At 41.6% G+C, this 21,584-nt stretch overlaps 1 protein-coding gene across 9 annotated transcripts in view; it reads left to right on the top strand.

Moving 5' to 3' along the window:
- Positions 1–21,584, top strand: part of tmem45a (transmembrane protein 45a) — a 111,642-nt gene that overhangs the window by 24,801 nt on the left and 65,257 nt on the right. The window lies entirely within an intron of this gene.

Raw genomic sequence — 21,584 nt, forward strand, 5'->3', positions numbered from 1 at the left:
CAGAAGCTCCTGGTACAGAACCAAATATTGATTCTTGTGAAGTTAACCATGAATTGCTTTTAGATGTTAAATGGCACTGCACAGATGTGCTCGATGAGGGTTGTTGGTAGACATATTTTTACAATGTGTGAACACCATTCAGTAATTTCAGTCAAGCATCCTAAAGAAAGGGACTAGAAGTGAAATAGATGTACTATCTGAGAGATGTGAAAATTGGCCAAAAATAGTGAGGAATGAAGTATACTGCTCCTTTCAAAGTGCCAATGTATATAATGTGGGACTATTTGTTTAGGATAAAGCATCTTATATAGATGATGTATAATACAGGTCAGTGCTTGTGTGGAAAGTAAACATCATCGTTGGATTCATTGGGCTGAATGGCATATTTCTGTGTTGTAACTTCAATGTCTTTTTGTGCATTACATTATGGAAAATTCATCATTAATGCTACAGTTGTATTGTATTTGGATGCAATTCAAGTTCTTTCCTTCCATCTGACAATATTTGCACAATCCACAGATTCATCAAGTAACATGTATTAGAGACAGATCTTGTTTGATGGTACATCGTTCTGAAAAATAAACTCATCTATGTGTTGAAGCAGATTTATAATCAATGTCACTTTTGCTGATCATAAACTCCATACAGACCATTTTGCAAATGTTTATATTTCTTAATTTGCAGCAGTTTCAATCAGTGTCCACATTGCAACAAGTTCACTGGGAAAATTTAGATTAATTTAACTTCACACCTTATGTGTGTGGATCATTACAGCAACATAGATTGTGCTCCATTCACTGTCTTAACATTTCTACAGCATACTTGCCATATCCTTTGTTCAGTTGCTTTAAATTTGAAGGAGTGAAATAAGCACTTCTGGATTTAATTCTGGGGAATGAAATGGGGCAGGTGGAGCATATTTCAATGGGAGAGAATTTGGCAAACAGTGATCAAAATATGTTAGGATTAGAGTGGTTATGGACAAAGAAAAACCCTGAACTGAAGGAGGGCTAACTTTACTGATGGATTAGAATGAAAGATAGGGCAGAATTTAATGCCCTCTCCCTTGGCAAGCTTGGATGTTGAGGTGCATTTAATAAGGCAGGAGGCTGGCGGGTGGGGACCCCCTACTTTCCTGCCTCCATCCCAATGAAGTCCATGATAGGAAGGCCTTCCTGTGCCGTTGCCAATTGAGGCCTTTCAGTGGGCAATTAATAGCCACTGAAGGGCCTCATCCTGCCGTCATTGGTATTAACACAGCGGTGGGTAGGGGTTCACTGTTCAGGGAGCACGACAAGCAAATCCATGTGGCACTCAAAGGCACTCAGTGCCTGATCAAAGGATCTGATATCAGGAAGGCGGGTGTGGTGGGGGGGGTCAGTGGTGGGGGGAGCGCTGCAACCTCTACCCCACGCCCCTCCTCCTCTCATCATTCACCTTCGGACTGAGATCCAGTGATGATGCTAGGCCTCGGGTGGGTGTCGTACCGGCAATACCCACCTCCTCCCCAGTGATGCAATTTCTCTGATTGGCCAGGAGCTCTCGGCGGGTGGGACTTCAACTCCCGGGTTCCTTGATCCCAATGAAATCCCACCACTGTCCAGTTAACTGCCTGACTGGCACTTAAGATGACGGGCCCGCCCTAAAAGAGGTAACATGGGGCCCTCGCCGGCTCTGCATCCAGCAAGCAAGACCCTTGTTGCTTCTATTAAAAACCGCCCAAATGGTTATAGCGCAGCAGGAGGCCATTCAGCCAGTCATGTCTGTGCTGGCTCTTTGCAAGACAATTTCCTAGCCTTTCCCAGTCTTTCCCTGTAGGCCTGAAAATTTTTCACTGCCGATAATTATACAGTTCTTAAACTGGCAGGTAAAACAGTAAATGAGCAATGAGAGGCCTTCAAAGAAGTAGTAGTTTGGGCACAGGACACACACAGGGGAAGGATAAACATCCAAAACTAGAGCTGCCTGGTTGATTAAAGATGTAGAGATTAAAATCAAACAGGTAAAGAAGGCATGTGATAAATGTTGTGTTCATAATTTAGCGGAGAACCAAACCGAGTACAAAATATATAGGAAAAAAAATAGAGGGGCAAAGAGGATGTGTGAGAATAGATTAGTGGCAACATAAAAGGGAACTCAAAAGTATTTAATAAAGGTGTAAATAGTAAGAGTAGTCAAAGACGGTAGGATTGATTGAGGACCAAATAGGAGATTGTCTTGTGGAAGTAAAGGGCATGGCTGAGGTACTAAATGAGTTCTTTGCATCTGTCTTCAATGAAAAAAAATGTTGCTACAGTAACAGTAAAGGAGGAGGTAGGAGACAAATTAAATTGGCTAAAAAAGTTAAAGGCCCGGATTTTCTCTTCGGCGTGTGGGGGCTGATGCATAAGATGACGCGCGGTGACGTTGGGCGAGCGTCCCAACCTCACCGTGTGCCATCACGATATTTCGGTGGGCGGGCACGCGATGATCTCTGATGCGTGCGACAACGCCCACCAGTGTCAGGGCTGGAAAATCCCACCCAATGTGTTAATAAATGATAAACAGTACAGATTTGTGAAAGCAAATCAGGTTTGTCTAACTTGATTGAGTTCTTTGAAGTAATGGAAAGGGATCATGTTGGTATTGTGGTTAATGTCATGTATATGGACTTTCAAAAGGGCATTTAGACTTGTTAGCAACATTGAAGCCCATAGAATTAAAGGGACAGTGACCTTGTGAATATGAAATTTGCGAAGAAAACAAAGTGTTTGTGAATGGTTGATTTTCAGTCTGGGGGCAATTGTGCTATGGTGTCTCCCAAGGGTTGGTGTTGAGACCACTGCTCATTTTGATATAAGTTAGTAGGACTAATTGCATAGCTCTTTCAAAGAGCCAGCACAGAATGGATTGAATGGCCTCCTTCTGGTTTGTATCTGTCTATGATTCTTATAGTAACCTTACTGTTTTCCCATTGCATTATCTACAATGTAACCCAATCTTCTGGTCTCAAACATCCTTCTTTTGCAGCTGTTGAACACCCCCTAAAATTAAATATTTTCTGATGTTAGTACTAAACTTAATATTCACAGTCTTGAACCTGAGTGCTGTTGTCCTTCTGTTTTGGTAAACAGGAAGTATTGTTCCGAGTTAATTTTCTAGCTTAATAAAGCATTTTGCATGCCTTTTTAATGTTTCTTCTGAGCTGTCTCCTTGAGAGTCCTAACTCATAACTCTTTTCACACTAATGCCAAGGATTAGTCTTGTTATTTACCTTTGTACTGCTTTGAGGACCTTGTGATGTCAACTCCCATACTTGTGTGGTCTAAATTGAGTAACTTGTATAACCACCATGGCAGAAAATCTGCTACTGGGGAACAGGACAAAATTCGTCATATGAACTTCAACATATTCATCTGTCTAATGTCTCAGATAGTTCCAGCAGATGCATACATACAGTGAACCTCCCTTACAGTAACTGTCTGCCTTCTTTTGCAAACGATGATTAGTTGAACTGCTCCCATTTTATCTCCCCTCCAAATAATGTCAGCTTTACCAGATGGACCTGCTTTTGCTTTGTTAATAAACAAGCTTCATTTACTGAAAATAGATGGGAGGAGTCTCTACAGTTAAACTGAGGCTGTTTGCTGAGATAATTGTTTGGTGGCAAAATTACAGCTTCCAATTTTGCTCATGTCTACATTACATAGAATTTAGTATGGTCGCTTTGTTTGCTCCCTTTTGAAATTCCAGCTAGTTTGTGGAAACAATATTGATTTTTGCACATAGCCCCTTATTTGCCTGCTTGTTTTCGACTTAATATTTTAGAAAGTATTACTTCAGCAAGCACAGGCACCCTTAACCAATCCAAACAAGGAGTACAAGCAATACTTTCAAATTACACTTTCCCATATTTAGGAGAGTGTAACTCGTGCTCTGTGCAACAGTGGTTTCTCTCTTTGCTAATCATGAAACCTTGCCATCTCACTCTAACCTGTATCCATTCTTCGTTTCCACTGGACAATGATCATTGTCTTTTATGTTTTGCTCAATATGCTCTTACTTACAATTGTGACCTGTCTTGTAGAGATATTGATTGCTATTCTTTGTTTCTGTTTATGAAACAATAGTTATAGCAGTTCGGAATGATCCCTGGATGTTAAGTATTTTGATTGAGACAATTCTAAAAGATGTGATAAAGTATACATATACTGGAGCAGAGTGGGAGAGGGACGATATGAGAGCCATAGGCTTTTGGGAACTCTTATTTGTGATAGGGATATAACTTTAGGAATTCATATAAAATATCAGAATGGCCAAGGCAAAACAGTATAGCATTAAGAAATTATTGACATTAATTGCCTTTAATATGAAGTGCTCCCAGCCTGTAAGAATAAAAGGCAGCAAAATAATCCACTCAAAAAATGGAGAGGAAGGAAACGATAGTGTGAAGGTGTAGGTTGGATGGTAATCCCAGTTACTGTCTTGTTCATCATTATACTGGAACTTGATGATGCAACTGCCATGGGAAAATAAACCTCACTAATTTTAAGCTCTAGTCGGTGTGCCTAATTGACCACTGGGTAGTAGGTCTGCTTTAACTTGTTACAATACATTTACAAATGACGTAAGGTAAGTTCCAATGAAAGGAATAGGAATAACCTCTTTGCTAAAATAGCAGAACATCTCACATGAACTTTTGTCCAATAAGGAGAGCTAATTTTTAAAAGCTGCCCCAGTCCCTAACCCAGCTGGTGCCATCTTCCTACCTTCTCTTTCCATTTTAGATGGAGTGACAAATAAGATGATGAGTTGTTGAAACAGCCTTTGAGCATGTTAGGTTAGGTTCCAGGTGAAGAGTTAAGGTAACCTGAAGCAGGAATCAATTCTCTACCCGTCCATATTGCAAGTAACAGTGCTGGTGGAATAACAGGAGCCCTTCTGTGCTGATTTTTTAATGATACACTTTTAATAGGCAGGCTAACATTTGAATTACTTTATCAGAGTTACTGGGCTCACAATTCTGATGTTTTAGTCAGTTCTAAACTCAGCAGATCTAATGTGGTGGGGAAGAGGGCAGAATTTAGGATGTAGATAGGCGCATACTGTTTTTGTGCCATCTTTAAGTCCTAGGCCAAATTCTGCTCAAGGTAAGGAAGGGATTGTGTAAAACATGTGGCACCTCCTGAGGTGGAGCCTTGCAAATGATTTGTTTAGACCAGGATGGCATTGTATGTGGCATTCTCCACTTTGGGGTAGAATAATAAAAGGGTGGGACATCTGTCCACCCTCTGAATTTTCCCCAAGCTCAACCCATTTCCCTGGGTCATAGGTTATTACCGATGTAGGTAAGGTTCCTGATAGGAGCGCTATCATCAAGCATCAGCCCACCTGGCCGCAAAATCCAATGGTGCTGCAATGAGAAAATGCATGACAAAAGAATGTGGCTTATTCTCAGTCAAAGACAATTAAATTTGACCAATCTTTGAGAATTCTCATCAAAAATTGTGAAATTCCTACAATTTGGTTTGGGATCAATAACTTTTTGTTTAAAGTAGACAAAGTTTGAAATCCCCTAGAAGAATAAAGCCACAATATTCCATGGTTTTAAACAAACAAAATAAACTACTATACAAAGTCAGAAAAGTAAAACAATTTACAATATCTATCTTATACTTTCTACCTTCAGAATTAACATGAGGTAAATATGAACTAACAGGCAAACAGTGGTTGAACACACTGCACAGCACATTAAATGGTGGATATGATCAAGACAGATCCCATGGATTTCTCAGCAATACGCCCAGACATCAGTGGCCACTGTGAGTCACAAAGTGTCGTTAAAACTCTGTCTCCCTCGTGAGGGAGTCCAACTCTTCACTTTCAAAGGTCTAACCCCTGAATTCCCTCAAAAGCCTCTCTGACTCAGACTGTCTCAAAGACCTCACGATGGTTCAAACTCACACCAGGTCCAAACTGCAACTAACTCCCTCGCCCAGATAAATTGAAACCAGAGAACCTTCTTAAGCTCCACCCTTTTCCATGATGACATAGCCTTTCAGGATTCACCGAATGCTTCTAAACTAATTTAGTGCTAACACCCAAAACAAAACATGTCTCTGGACTGCACTTTGCAAGTAGTGTAGACACCATGGCCTGGATTTTTGTCAAGTTGGGGTGACTTGGGAGCACTTTAAAAATGGTGGGCAGGTCCTGATCCCTGGGTTTGCCGATCCCATTCCCAACCTGGTCTGATTTTCTGGAGTGCCTTTTAAAGGTGCGGGCTGGTCCCTGTCAGAACCCCACATCCAGAAATCCTGACCTGGTTGGTTTCATTCTCCTCCAAAATTTTCATGGGTTCAGGTCATGTTTCAGGTTCGCAGTCCCTCAGAGAAGTTGTGAATCCTAGTCTGCATGAGGGGACCTTCTAAAAGGTAAATTCAAAAGGTCCTCTTCATGCCTCCATGCCAGGTTTTGCCTCGTATCCATCCTTCAATGGCCTCTCAAGCCCTCTATGCCAAGCTATGCCCTTCCACTCACCCCTATGGCCCCTTATGCCAAGCTCTGCACTTCCAACCACCACCCCACCTGATGGCCCCTCATACTCTCAATGCTAAGGTATGGCACTTCCATGCCCATTGATCCCCTATACAAATTATAGAACCATGAGCCCTAAAGTGACAGTAGGATGTATAAAAAAAAGTTTTAAATAAAAGTAACTCATTCCTAACTTTCTACTATATTAAAAAAGTAATTTCGCTGAGAGCCCAGACATCCATTATGCTTGTTTAAATACCTTCTTCCCAGGGAAAACATTGGTTGAGTAACATCTCAGGCTCTCTGATCTCTGCTGTTAATTTCACAGTTTATTTACACAAGGTTAAGTGGCTTCAAGGGTTTGTGGTTTTTGTTTAAGATACTTTCAAGTTTCTGGATGATAGATACTTTTATTGCCTTCTAAGTGAAATAACTTTTTTTAAAAATAGTACAAAGTTAAGAATAAATAACTTTTTAAAAAGCTTTCTTTTACACATCCTACTGTCACTACAGGGTTTATTGCTTATATACAGTGTGTAATGGGTCAATGGGCATGGAGGTGCCATAACTTGGCATTGGGAACCTGAGGGGTCATGGGGGGTGGTGGAAGTGGCATAACTTGGGATAGGGGCCACAAGGGACCATATGGGGGTGGGTTGAAGGGCAGAGCCTGGCATGGGGAGCATGAGGGGCCATGGGGGTGGGTGGGGGGAGCATGATGTGGCATGGATGGGGTATGGGGACTTTTTGGAGAGTGTAAGGGGTGAGGGTTGGAGGACCTATGTGTTTTATTTTAACTAGGACGAAGTCCCACTGCACTGACAGGGGCCTTTTAAACAGCCTGCCTCTGCACTCAGCGGCCCCTGAGACTGCCTCCAAACTTTTTCCCAGGTAAGCCCACCTACTTTCTTAGGATCTTACCTTTCTAGTTGTTAACCCCTTAAGTCAACATGGCTCCAACCTATTAAGTGTAATTAAGTTGCTTTAGTTGCATTTATCCCATTTTCTACAGTTAAACTTTAATCTTCCCAGAACCAAACATTACCGCTAAAATATTAACGTGAACCATGAACAAGATATTCATCACACCACGGATTTAGGGAATTTTCAACTGGCACCCATGCACTGAAAGATGATGCATCTATTTAAATGAAACCATTCATATGTACCTATAAGAAGAGGGTGATAAAGACAGATTAGTGATTGCATTTCCTGGGTATATAAATGTTCTACTGTCAAAATGTATAAAGTACACATTAATGGTGATTTAAAGCCTTCACACATGCCTTTACTGACTGGGGAAAGTAATTAAACCTCATCCTGCATTAACCAGGGGTTTGTTGTTCTGGGAGTCATAAAGTTGCCAAATCCTTCCAAAAGGCCCTGGCTGCTGTATTGATAAGTACCTTCCCACCCAGTTCCATTATTCCATTCTGCTGTGCCTAATTGCAATTAAAATAATATTTACTTCTCACTCTGACAAGTTTCAGGCTCTTTTCTTCCTGGTTCTGTTTTTGATCCACAGTTTACAATTGATTTTTGCTGGTATTGCTTAAGTGCAGCACTCATACCTTCACACAGACTTGTTGCAAAGCCCATGAATTTTCTGGGCCTCAGTGTAACTGGTAGTTACTGTTGGGATGAGCATGTTTGTTCCACCAAGCAGTATTTAAATTTGCTATTTTTAGAACTTGGGAGAGGGTCAGTGGCCTGGCTGGTTGGGCAGACAGGATTCATGCTCCATTGTGCTTATGGTGGTAGGTTGCAGGACCTAGAATTTTGGGGGCCTCTTACCCTAGTAGAACCAATGAAGATGTAACATTCCTTTAAACACTGGAAGTAAACTGATTAGGTGGATATATATTTGCCCTCGTTTTTAAAGCAGGCTTCTGACCGAAATAGACAGTTCCCCAACACTGCCAAAGCTCTCATTGATCCTTAGGAAATAGCTATAGTGCATCCTCTTATCCATGATATGACCAAAACACAAAAACTACTACTATAAAGGCTAATGAAAGAAACGTGATAAGATCGGTATTTCTGGCAACTAAGCAAATTAAATATTCAATGAGCAGACTCAAGTTTCATAAGACCTAAGGCAGTAGGCTGGAAAGAGTTCAACCCAGGATTGGAACTGTACTACTGTACTTTTGTCAGAAGGTATGCTTCAAGGAGAGGGACAGGTTTTCTGAAATTCCTGATGGTTACATAACTAAATTAAAAAATAAATTGATTTAGATAATTTATTTTTTGTATGCATTAATACAACACTGAAGAGGCAATTTTAAACCTACCTGGTGAAAGGCAGTTAGAATAGATTTGTAACCTACCCATACTAATCCCACTGCCTCCCCATGGGTTCTGATGTAAACCTGCTCTTCTGAACAGACGAGAGGGACACCTGCCAAAAAACAGTGGATTCTTTCTCTAAATATGCAGCTCAGGCTCTGATTTTGTCTTTGAGGCCCGGCTGCAATTTTAACCAGAAATCTGTGCCGAAACAATGGGCGGAGTTTAATGCCCTCCTCAGAGATGAGTTTGGAAGTGGTGGGGGCATTCAATCGGGCAGGAGGGAGCCGGGTGGGGACTCTGTTGCCTTCCATCCTTTGCCCTGATGAAGTCCAGGGTGGGAAGACTTGTGGACCGCCTTCCACCCTGATGCTAATTGAGATGCCCACTTCAGGGCCTCATCCCGCTGCTGCTGGTATTTACCGGGCAGTGGGTGGGGCAGTCAGGTTTGCTTGCAGGCTGCCAAAAGGAGTCCCTCATTCAATGCTAATCAAGGACATGGCATCGGAAAAGGGAGTCCAGCTGAGAGTCACTCCCTTGCTTCTGAACTGCCCTCCCCACTACTCTCCTGCAACCCCTACCAAGTGACCCCCCCAACCCGTCCTCACGCACCTTGACTGATCCTGGGCCACTGTGGGTGCATTACCAGCAGCCACCACCATTCCCCCAGGGGTGCTGCCTGCAATGGACAGCTGCTGGCCTCTGATTGTCCGGCTGGTTGGATTTCACTCCCCTGGAGTCCTTGATCCCAGGGAAGGCCTGTCACTGGACACTTAAGTGCCTAATTAGCTGGGTTCCCCAAAGAAGGCAATGCCAGGCACTCTTCCAGATATCCAGCCGGCGGCTGAGATCCCCATTACCTTCATTGAATGCCACCCAGTGTTGTGGTAAGAGGAGGTGGACCCAGGAAAGGGACAGATGCTAAGTTCTTTTTTTTTTTCTAATTTCCTTTTTGGGAGAGGCCGGTTAGCTCAGTTGGCTAGATGGCTAGTGTGTGGTTCACAATAACACCAACTGCCGGGTTTGATCCCAGTTTGGTTGAGGTAGACTTGGGGCTTGTTTCCTCACCCTGCCCTGTAGTAAAGTCACGGCATAAGCTGTGGTGTGGCACCTCTCTGATAATTGAGGATGCTACCTGGTAGACGAGAAGAAGAATTTCCTTGTGGGTCAGGTGGGGCATGAGTGTTCCTCGGGGGCCTGCAAGGCCACCTTAGGCTTCCACTGCCCCCCTCATTGTCCAACCACTTAATTGAATGTAGCTGACTGTTCCTTCATGGCCCTAGTGACACCTTGCTGTCTGTAATGCTGCTGCCTGCCTGACAGCTACCACTTCCAGGTGGGAATTAAAATCTCCTAGGTCTCATGCTGCAGAGAGCTGGTTGGTGTGCATTCTGCCTCAGCCCCTGCCCACACAACTTCCAGCTGAACTCTTTCCAGTTAAAATCAGAGCTTTTATTATATATAGCTATTTAAAAGTTAGGAACTTGTTAATAAATTACATATCATTAGCTACTTAGACATTTTCATGACACTAAATACACATTGCTAGTGCTGAAATGGGAAAAGCCAAAAGCTATGACCTGGAACTAGGATTATAACACATTCTGGTTGAGGCATAGGGACATTATATGTTGTGTGGGTTGAATAAAATTTTGATATTTGTAAGATGGTATTGAGGGCACAGAAAAATGTGTCTTTTGCTTAATTTAACTTTTAGTAATGTAGACATAATCCCAAAGAAGTGAGAAGTTTCGGCAACTGGTCACATGCCAGAACATTTCACTTTCTTAGCTCAATGTGTTCATTTAAATGGTTTCTGTAGGGATAAATGAGCTGGCTTAGGATCAAGCTTTATGGTCTGTTTGAGTTAATAGTTCTTCAGTTCCTTGCCCAAATAGGTATTCTTGATTATATCAACCTTAGCAGTTAGTGTTTCCCAGTCTAGTCAACTGTGGAGAATGTCTCAGCCAAGTCTGATTCTGTTCTCACTTAGTGTTCCAAGCACACTTCCCAGCAGTGGTCACTGGCTATAAGACGTGAAATTACAGAGATTGGTAGCATAATGGTAATGTTACTGGATTAGTAATCCAGAAACCTACACAAATGCTCTAGAAACATGAGTTCAAGTCCCACCATGGCATCTGGGGGTGTTTAAATTCAATTAATTAATAAATCTGGAATAAAATGCTAGTCTGATTGATCATGAACTGACTGGATTGATTTTGAAAATTCCTTTGGTAGGTTCACTAATGTGCTTTGGGGAGGAAATCTGCTGTCCTTACTTGGTCTGGCCTACATGTGACTTTGATCCACAGCAATGTGATTCATTCTTAATTGTCCTTTGATATGGACTAGCAAATCGCTCAGTTGTAGGTGTCTCACCTCAAGGGCATTTTGGGATGGGCAATAACTGCTGCCCTTGCCAGTGTGCTCACATACCAAAAATAAATTTTTAAAAAGAAAGACTACTTTTTAGTCAAATGACAAGCAAACAGTGGGGGGGTTTCATGTTTCTAAGAAATATGTTGTGTAGCCTTCTTAGGACTGCACCAAAGTTTCCTCAGGCAACTTCATCCTCTGGTTTTATTCTTATTTTATATCATTTAAGTTTATCAACCGCAGTCTACACTTTATCCTGATGGGCACCGGAAATTCTGAACTTATTGGGATATTGAGAACCTCTGTCCTCTCAAAGCCTAGCACAAAGCAATAAAACAGCAAGTTACTTGGATGGCTTTACAAGTACAAAAGACTATTGCTTTTGGAGCCAAACACAACAATACTTTTGAGCCAGAGCAGCTGAAGTGTTGTCGCCTATCCTAAAGAGGCCAGGAAAGTACTTTTGTGATTGATGACTTATTCTGATGGTCACGAGCCACTGAGGAAGGTACTGCTCCCAGCTAAACAGTCATGAAGCATGTCTTTAAGCACTTGAGTGCGTGTGTGTGCACACGCAAGCTTTTGTATGGAGTTCTTTGAAACGAAAGCCAACAGCTATAGAAACTATGCTGTTTATAGGCTGTGAACCACTTTCACAGAAAAAAAGTGAGCTAACCTTGTGATGGCAGACAAGATGTTGTCTTTGCATTCAGTTTAGCACAAGATAGAACTCAAGCCAGTAAAAGGAGAACAACTAGCCCATTGTCTCTTGGGTCCATTGTCTGAAAGAGTCTGTGGTGGGTATGATCCTCTGGCATGACTGTTACCGCAGAGATATGGAGGGAGCTAAATTGGACTGAAAAGGAACATGTGGTTCACAATACACAATTAAAGACATGCATTTATATAGCTTCTTTCAAGACCACAGTACATCCAAAGCGCGTTACAGCCAATAAAGTGCATTTGAAGCGTCATCGTCACCTGTCCCTCAATTCGAGGAAGCTTGACACCATCCAGGACAAAGCAGCCTGCTTGATTGGCACCCCATCTACAAACATTCACACCCTCCACCACTGGCGCACAGTGGCAGCAGTCTGTACCATTTACAAGATGTACTGGAGGAACTCACCATAGCTTCTTACACAGTACCTTCCAAACCCATGACCACTACCTTCTAGAAGGACAAGGGCAGCAGACACATGGGAACACCGCCACCTGGAAGATCCCCTCCAAGCCACTCACCATCCTGACTTGGAAATATATCGCTGTTCCTTCACTGTCGCTGGGTCAAAATCCTGGGACTCCCTCCCTAACAGCACTGTGGGTATGCCTACACCACATGGACTGCGGCAGTTCAAGAAGGTAGTTCACCACCACCTTCTCAAGGGCAATTAGGGATGGGCAATAAATGCTGGCCTAGCCAGTGATGCCCACATCCCATGAACGAATAAGAAAAAGTCTACTCGGTGTCACGGTTACTGCCATGGGTCTTCATGTGACTGAACAGGCTGACTCTCGACTCGTAGATCTTTGAGCACATGGGGAAGGATGCCCCATGATGTAGTGGAATCCTGAGTACGGGATTTATTTCCTTTTCTTTCCTTCTCAGCTGCCGCTCTGCCTCATCATTAAGATGTTGTGACTCAAAGTGTAATGTAGCTTAATGGACAAGTCGTCGCTATTTTGAACAACTGGTAGCAAGCTCCTCCCAGTCATTAATGACAACGTTGCCTTGCTTCAAGGAGAGCTTCAGAGTATCTTTGAAGTATTTTCTTTGTCTCCCCCTGGAATATTGACCATTTGAGAGCTGAGAAAACGGGACCTGGCAGAGGAGATGGTTTTTGTCTATCCGGACACAGTGTCCAGTCTGTCAAAGTTGATTTTGCAGTTTTGCCTGACTGCTTGTGGAGCTGTCTTCAAGAAGGACACTAACGTTTGTTCGACAGTCCTCCTGTTGAATCCAGAAGATGCACCAGAGGCATTGCTGATGGAATTTCTCTAGCACTCTTGTGTCACTGATACATTGGCCTAGATTTTCATCAAGTTGTGGGGACACCATAACGCATCCAAAACGGTGCTGGAAACCCAGTTCCAGAAGTCCTGCCCCCATTCCATCTTATTTTTGCTGGGATGATGGTAGGAGGGAATGGGGGCGGGATGTGAGTCATACGTGAGAGGAACCCAAACTCAGCAGGGCCATTTGAACTCCGTGTTGAGTTCAAACAGACCCTGTTTTAGCTGGAGCAAGGGCCTTATCCAACAGTGTGTGAGGTATGAATTTTTAGAGTACATGTAAATGCTTGTAAAGGGCGGATAAGGTCTGTGAAACTGTCAAGTTATTTACATAGCCTGCCCTTTGAAAATTGAGAAAAAACAGTCAGCTATGTCTGAAAGTTGAAAAAATGTGCTTGCTGTTTCACTAGTTGGTTGTTGACGTAACCCTAAGTGTTATCATTATAACATTATTACTGCTTGACTGCTTTCCAAAGCCTATTGTTATCACAGTGGGGAGCTGTAAGTTCATAGTTTGATTGATAGCTCCAAGGAATGCTTAAAGGATTAGTTGTTTTTGAAGTGTGACTAAGTATACAAATGTTTTTTAAATAAGGGTTTAAGTACTTAAGAGGATTTAAATGTATTGAATGAGCTTTCATGAATAAGAGTTTTTTATACATAGTGAAATCTGTAATAGATATTTAGAACTTTATTTTGTTTTATTCCTCTTCCCACTGTCTGCCAAGGACTATTACTATGGATCACTGGCTCCATTCCCCTGCCAACCAGTTCCTGCTCTCACCCACTGGTTATGTTGTGAATCTGGCCATCTATTGAACAAGACTCTGAGAATCTTTATTTAGATGAGGCCCTTGCATTAAGATTGGCCAAACCTCCATGTCCCATAAAAGCAAAATACTGGGGATGCTGGAAACCTGAAACAAAAACAGAAAATGTTGGAAAACTCAGCAGGTCTGACAGCATCTGTGGAGAGAGAAACAGAGTTGACGTTTTGAGTCCGTATGACCCTTCTTCAGAGGTACAGAGAAGTAGAAACGTGATGAAATTTATACTGTTTAAGGGGGGGTGGGGTGGAGCAGGTGAAGCTGGATAGAAGGCCAGCGATAGGTGGAGGCAAAGGAGAAATTACAAAAGATGTCTTAAGCAAAAGGACAAGGGGAGTGTTAATGGTAGTGATAAGGGCTAAAAAAGGTGCTGATGGTTTCAAAAGTAAGAAAGCAGAATGTGATAATAGCAGAACAAGGGTAAGCATTCTGAAAAGAACAACATTAACAAGTAACAGATGGCCCTTGTAAGGGTGGGGGGTGGTGGGGAAAAAAGGGATGAAAATGGGATAAAAAGGGGGTATAAAAAAGGGGATGGAACAATGAATAAATTAATGAAAATAAAAATGAATAAAAATAAAAATAAGTGGATTTAAAAAAAGAATTTTGAAAAAACGGGATGAGGATAGAGGAGAGAGTTCATGGTCTGAAGTTGCTGAACTCAATGTTAAGTCCCGAAGGCTGTAAAGTGTCTAATCGGAAGATGAGGTGCTGTTCCATGTCCCATACTTTTCTAGTGCCCTGGAAGCTTTGGGACTCACATACACATTTTAAAATTGTGTTGAAACTGTATTACATTTCTTCTTTTCAATTTCCTAAAATCTCTGTGTTCTTCTTTGCGAAACATGCAGATGTGTGGGTTGGGAGGGAGTTACATCTGGATGAAAAACATTTGAATCTCTAACCTATCACAAAAAGTGATATTCATCTATACCAATTTATGCAATTGTTATAATTGTAGCTTCCAACTGCACATTGTAAATATTAATCCAGTATTATATTTTCATTCTGGGTAGCTAGGCTGTCTCCTGAGAGTGCTTTTTGCATTACCCAATGCATAATGGACTTCTGGTGTTTATTTTAATTTTAACGAAGCTGTTTCCGGGTGATATGGCACAAACCAACTAAGTTACTCAAACAGAAACAAAGGTCACTTGTTAGCCATTGACAACAGATACAGTCTCACGTTTCCCTCGCTCTCACCTAATCATGCAGTTACAGGACTTTCTTACAATGTTTCCCCAGGCTTTGCTATATGCAATGCACAGCTAATACTTGCACTGTTAACGTTAGTGTTAACACTTTGGGGCTAGTGAACTTATTCAATTTTGTTTAAAATTAACTTTATAAGAATATTTCATAATTTCTTCTTTACAAAAATCATATTTTATATGTGTTATTTGTACACATGTCACCCTTTTCCTCCTAAGTTTAAATATTGCACAGATGCTTGATGTTTATGTTTAAATGTGAAGGTTTTAATAACATACTAGAGTGCTGTTGGCATCTGCAGACCCAAATATCAACACAAGTCGTACCCTTCAGAAAGCAGGGAGCTGAGAGCAAATGAAAGAAGTTTTAAGACTTCAGTTACACATTATAGATAGTTCCTGTAGGTTTAGTGAGTTCGAGATTTTTTTTAGTTCTGTTCCCCAATTTTTAAAGAAATCAATTCTAAAATGTCATTTTTGTGTCTCATAAATAAGGGGCAGAATTTTCCCATTGGCGATTTGGGGGCGGGGCCCGCTCGCTGACGGGGAAATGACACGGGATGACGTCGGGAGGAACCCCCGACGTCATCCCAGTCCATTCAAATATTGAGGAAGGCGGGCGGACAGTGAAATCAGCTGTCCGCCTGCCGACTGTCAATGGCCAATTAAGGCCATTGACAGGATCATTAAGATAATTAAAGACCCTGCCCGTCCAACCTTAAGGCTGGCGGGCAGGCCAGGAGCCCCAGCAGGCTTCTGATAATACATGAAACCTCATCCACTGGCAGGATGAAGTTTCATGTCCGTTTTTAAAAACTTTAATAAAGTTTATGTCCTTTTTATTGGCATTTCCCACCTCGTGTGACATTGTCACATGAGGGGGACATGTTAATAATTTTAATATTTTTCTATTTTTAATGTTTTTGACACTGTCAGTAATCTCCCTGAGACAGCACTTAGTCTCAGGGAGCAGTGCGCTCTTTCGCGCGCATGTGCAAAAGAGCGCACTTTGACAGATGGGGAATCCCTCCACCTCCTGCACAGGAAGCGCATAGCGCTTCCTGTCGGGCAGGCCGCTGGCCGGGCCTTAATTGGCCCGCCCACTCAAAATGGCGGCGGGCCCCGTTTCGGCGGTGGAGCTCGGCAGCCCGCCCGCTGGCGAGCTGGTGGGGCCTGCCTGTCCATCAAGGTAACAATTCTGGCCAAGGTTAACATAGAAACATAGATTATAGGAGCAGGAGTAGGCCATTCGGCCCTTCGAGCTTGCTCCGCCATTCATTATGACTATGGCTGATTATCCAACTCAATAGCCTGCTCCCGCTTTCTCCCCATATCCTTTGATTACTTTTACCCCAAGAGCTATATCTAACTCCTTCTTGAAAACATACAATGTTTTGGCCTCAACTACTTTCTGTGGCAGTGAATTCCACAGGCTCACCACTCTCTGGGTGAAGAAATTTCTCCTCATCTCAGTCGTAAATGGTCTACCCCGTATCCTCAGACTGTGACCCCTGGTTCTAGACTCCCCCACCATCAGGAACACCCTTCCTGCATCTACCCTGTCTAGTCCTGTTAGAATTTTATAGGTTTCTGTGAGACCCCCCCATCATCCTTCTGAACTCCAGCGAATATAATCCTAACCGGCTCAATCTCTCCTCATATGTCAGCCTCGCCATCCCAGGAATCAGTAGGTAAACCTTCGTTGCACTTCCTCCATAGCAAGAACATCCTTCTTCAGATAAGGAGACCAAAACTGCACACAGTATTCCAGGTGTCGTCTCACCAAGGCCTTGTATAATTGCAGCAAGACATCCCTGCTCCTGTACTTGAATCGTCTCGCTATGAAGGCCAACATACCATTTGCCTTCTTTACTGCCTGCTGCACTTGCATGCTTACCTTCAGCGACTGATGTAGGAGGACACCCAGGTCTCGTTGCACATTCCCCTCTTTCAATTTATAGCCATTCAGATAGTAACCTCCCTTCCTGTTTTTGCTACCAAAGTGGATAACCTCACATTTATCCACATCATACTGCATCTGCCATGCATTTACCCACTCACTCAGCTTGTCCAAATCACACTGAAGCATCTCTGCATCCTCCTCACAGCTCACCCTCCCACCCAGCTTTGTGTCACCTGCAAATTTGGAGATATTACATTTGGTTTCCTCATCTAAATCATTAATATATATTGCGAATAGCTGGGGTCCCAGCACCGATCCCTGCGGTACCCCACTAGTCACTGCCTGCCATTTGGAAAACAACCCGTTTATTCCTACTCTTTGTTTCCTGTCTGCCGACCAGTTTTCTATCCATCTCAATACACTACCCCCAATCCTATGCGCTTTAATTTTACATGCTAATCTCTTATGTGGGACTTTGTTGAAAGCCTTCTGAAAGTCCAAATAAAGCACATCCACTGGTTCCCCCTCATCAACTCTACTAGTTACTTCCTCGAAAAATTCCAGTAGATTTGTCAAGCACGATTTCCCTTTCATAAATCCATGCTGACTCTGTCTGATTCTGCCACTGTTTTCCAAGTGCTCAGCTATTAAATCTTTGATAATAGACTCTGGAATTTTCCCCACTACCGATGTCAGGCTGACTGGTCTATAAATCCCTGTTTTCTCTCTACCTCCCTTTTTAAATAGTGGGGTTACATTAGTTACCCTCCAATTTCTGGTATGTTATCTGTGTCCTCCTTTGTGAAGACAGAACCAAAGTATGCATTTAGTTGGTCAGCCATTTCTTTGTTCCCCATTATAAATTCCCCTGTTTCTGACTGTAAGGGACCTACATTTGTCTTCACCAATCTTTTTCTCTTCACATACCTATAGAAACTTTTACAGTCAGTTTTTATGTTCCCTGCAAGCTTACTCTGGTACTCTAATTTCCCCTTCTTAAACAATTCCTTGGTCCTCCTTTGCTGAATTCTAAAGTGCTCCCAATCCTCAGGTCTGTTGTTTTTTCTGGCCAATTTGTATGCCTCTTCCTTGGATCTAATACTATCTCTAATTTCCTTTGTAAGCCATGGTTTGGCCACCTTTCCTGTTTTACTTTTTTGCCCGACAGGAATAAACAATTGTTGCAGTTCACCCATGCACTCTTTGAATGTTTGCCATTGCCTATCCAACATCATCCCTTTAAGTAACGTTTCCCAATCCACCATAGCCTACTCGCGCCTCATACCATCATAGTTTCCTTTATTAAGATTCAGGACCCTAGTCTCAGAATCCACTACGTTACTCTCCATCTTGATGAAGAATTCTATCATATTACGGTCGCTCATCCCGAAGGGGCCTTGCACAACTAGATTGCCAATTATTCCTTTCTCGTTGCACAATACCCAGACTTGGATGGCCTGTTCTCTAGTTGGTTCTTCAACATATTGGTCCAGAAAACCATCCCATATACACTCCAGGAATTCCTCCTCTACAGTATTGTTACTAATTTGATTTGCCCAATCTATATGCAGATTAATGTCACCCATAATTACAGATGTTCCTTTATTGCATGCGTCTCTAATTTTCTGTTAAATGCCGTTCCCAACATCGCCACTACAGTTTGGGGGTTATAAATATATAAAAGAAGAATTATTTATGGCTATTCTTGGCATAAATGCATTTAGTTTTGAATGGTAATGTTTCACGAACTTTAAAGCTTAATGGTTTTTGTTTTCCCTCTCCCAGATAGAGGGAGCTTCATGCGCACATTTTAAAGGTGAACATATTAAAAAATGCTAATTATTTCACCAATATACTTTTTTATAATTCTGTACTTTACTAATTTATGGCAACAGACAGGTATCTCTTTTTCAGATGTGTGTTTTTATGAGTGCCATGCTAGCTGATGCCTGTAGTAGATGATTAAACTGCCACTATGTTCACAGAGTAGCCATGTGAGAAGTTCTCCTTAGCTGCGAAATCGTCTGTTTGCATTGTCGCTCAGGAAGGGAATATAACCTGCATGCAGAAACCACCTTTCGTTTTTCAATTAAATTAAATCTTGCTAATGTTACTTAAACACAAGGAGCAGAACTGATATTAAAGGTAAGACATTCCTTAGATTCTCATCTGTAGAAATAGCTATATTTAGTGTGATAAAAACAAAAAGCTAAAAGCTACTGCGGATGCTGGAAATCCAAAACAAAAACAGAATTACCTGGAAAAACTCAGCAGGTCTGGCAGCATCGGCGGAGAAGAAATCAAAGATTTCTTCTCCGCCGATGCTGCAGACCTGCTGAGTTTTTCCAGGTAATTCTGTGTTTATATTTAGTGTGAGTTGGTTTATCAGAGTGGCCTGCTCTGTATAGTGCGTGCTACACAGTGAGGTAGTGTACGTTATGCCAGAATTTGGTAAGCAAGTGCATTCTAAATGTTTCAAGTAGGATATGAGTTGAGAAAGTGTTATGTGGACTTTACAGAAACTGCTAATTTACTTGAAACACAGTACTGTAGTTCTCTGAATAATAAGAAATTTGTGCGGCAGCTTTGTGCCTGTGGTTGAGTGCAGCTTAGTAGTAAATTATGATTAATGGGTTAAGAGTTAACTTTCCAGATTCACTCCTCGTTGATCCATCAGTCACATTTGGGTAAATATTGTCAGTATTTGGCAATGGTACCAGATGGAGCACCTCACAATAATAATCCAAGACTGTTTTTCTCGTGGAAGAGATGGCAGAAGTATATTGGTGAGCAGTTTTTAATTTTCTTCTTTCTTACCCCATTTTCACTTCTGTCTAATAACCAATCACGGAAACTCTAAAAACTAGACATTTCTGTCATAGTTAGCTACTGAGGCTGTATGGCATTATGTGAGTATTTGATTCGATAAGTGGGATATTAAAATTAAAGGTGAGGCAGCTAACTTTGCAAACTAACACTGTGAGCAGGATTAACCAATTCTGGTCGTATGCAGTGCACTCTAAACTCCTGTATTTATGTGAAGCTGTTATTGCGGTTCATAAGTATGTAATAGTTATTGTGCCCCTCATCAGATTTTCTTAACTGTTGTAAATTCAATGGTTCATGCTTTCATGTTTTAATTTGTTTTTAAAAATCTGCAAATAGGCACATACTACCAGGTGTGATTTAAAAACCTACTTTGAGGCAAGTAGATATCCAGGTGCTACTGAATTTTAGAGTCTCTAGTTTGGCATTGAAGAGACTTGGTTTTTTTCAGAAATATTAATTTTATGGAGCTGAGTCCTCACCCACCTATTGCTGACATCAGACGAGCAGGGCACCTACAATGATGAGAACCTGAAAACTGAGTTCACCTTGAAGGCAATTCAGAGTAAACAATTGTACCAACAAAGCAGGAACATTTTTAAAAGGCTTTCACTTTTTCAATACAGTACATTCAGATTACACATGTAATGGAATCAGTAATCCTTTTATGGGAGTTAGTTATACACCAGGCGATATCATTTAGTGTTATACAGCTTTATACTAAGCAATATTAGTAAGCCTTATACTTGATAGAACTACACATGTATCTATACTAGTTACCTTTCGGTGAATTTTGGCTGTGTACCTGGTTATACCAGTAGTCTCTTCACTATTAATACAGCTACACACTTCCATGCACTTTTTATTCACCAAAGATCTAAAGGACTTTATAATGGAAATATGTCAGAATGGCTCAGGATGAATTAAAGAGTTAGTCGTTTTACTTCATCTATTTGATATACACACAGAAGGTGGAGAAGATTGGCTATAAATAAAATAAGTAGTGGTAGAGTAATGGTAGGAACCCTTGATACACAGGTAACTGTTGGGCAGGAATAGGGCAGGTATTTAATCACCTGTAGTCAAGAAGGTAATAAATTGAAATAAAAATTGAATGCCAAGATAATTAAGATATTAATAATGCTCTCGCAGCTCACTGAGGCAGATCAGGGTAAAAAAAACAACTAGATTTAGACTCCTGTGATTAGACAAAATGGTGAATGTAAGACCTTTATCTTAAAAATCATAAAACAAAAAACTGGGAGGTGAAGAGTTTAATGGTTGAAAGTGACAATTATTTAGAAGAACTATAATGCAACTAATCCTATTTAGCATTAGGTAATCAGGTGTTCTTTGTGTCTGGAGTTGCAGCAAAAGGGAGGAATACAGTGAATCGACTTTGTAAATTAAAGAACAGGCACAACAAAATTCAGATGTTTGAAGTGTGGATTGAAGTAGGTTTTCCAATTACACCCAATAATTAGGAGTAAAATGTGGGCAATGAGTCGGTAAAATGGAGAGAATCCACTCTGGTGAATTCTTGCTCATTCAGCCTGTCCAGTTTTGCAGTTGGGTTATATACTGGCAGCAGACATTTGTAGGTTGTTATGTTAAAATGAA

Source organism: Cetorhinus maximus, chromosome 16 (assembly GCF_964194155.1).
Source record: "Cetorhinus maximus chromosome 16, sCetMax3.hap1.1, whole genome shotgun sequence".
NCBI lineage: Eukaryota > Metazoa > Chordata > Chondrichthyes > Lamniformes > Cetorhinidae > Cetorhinus > Cetorhinus maximus.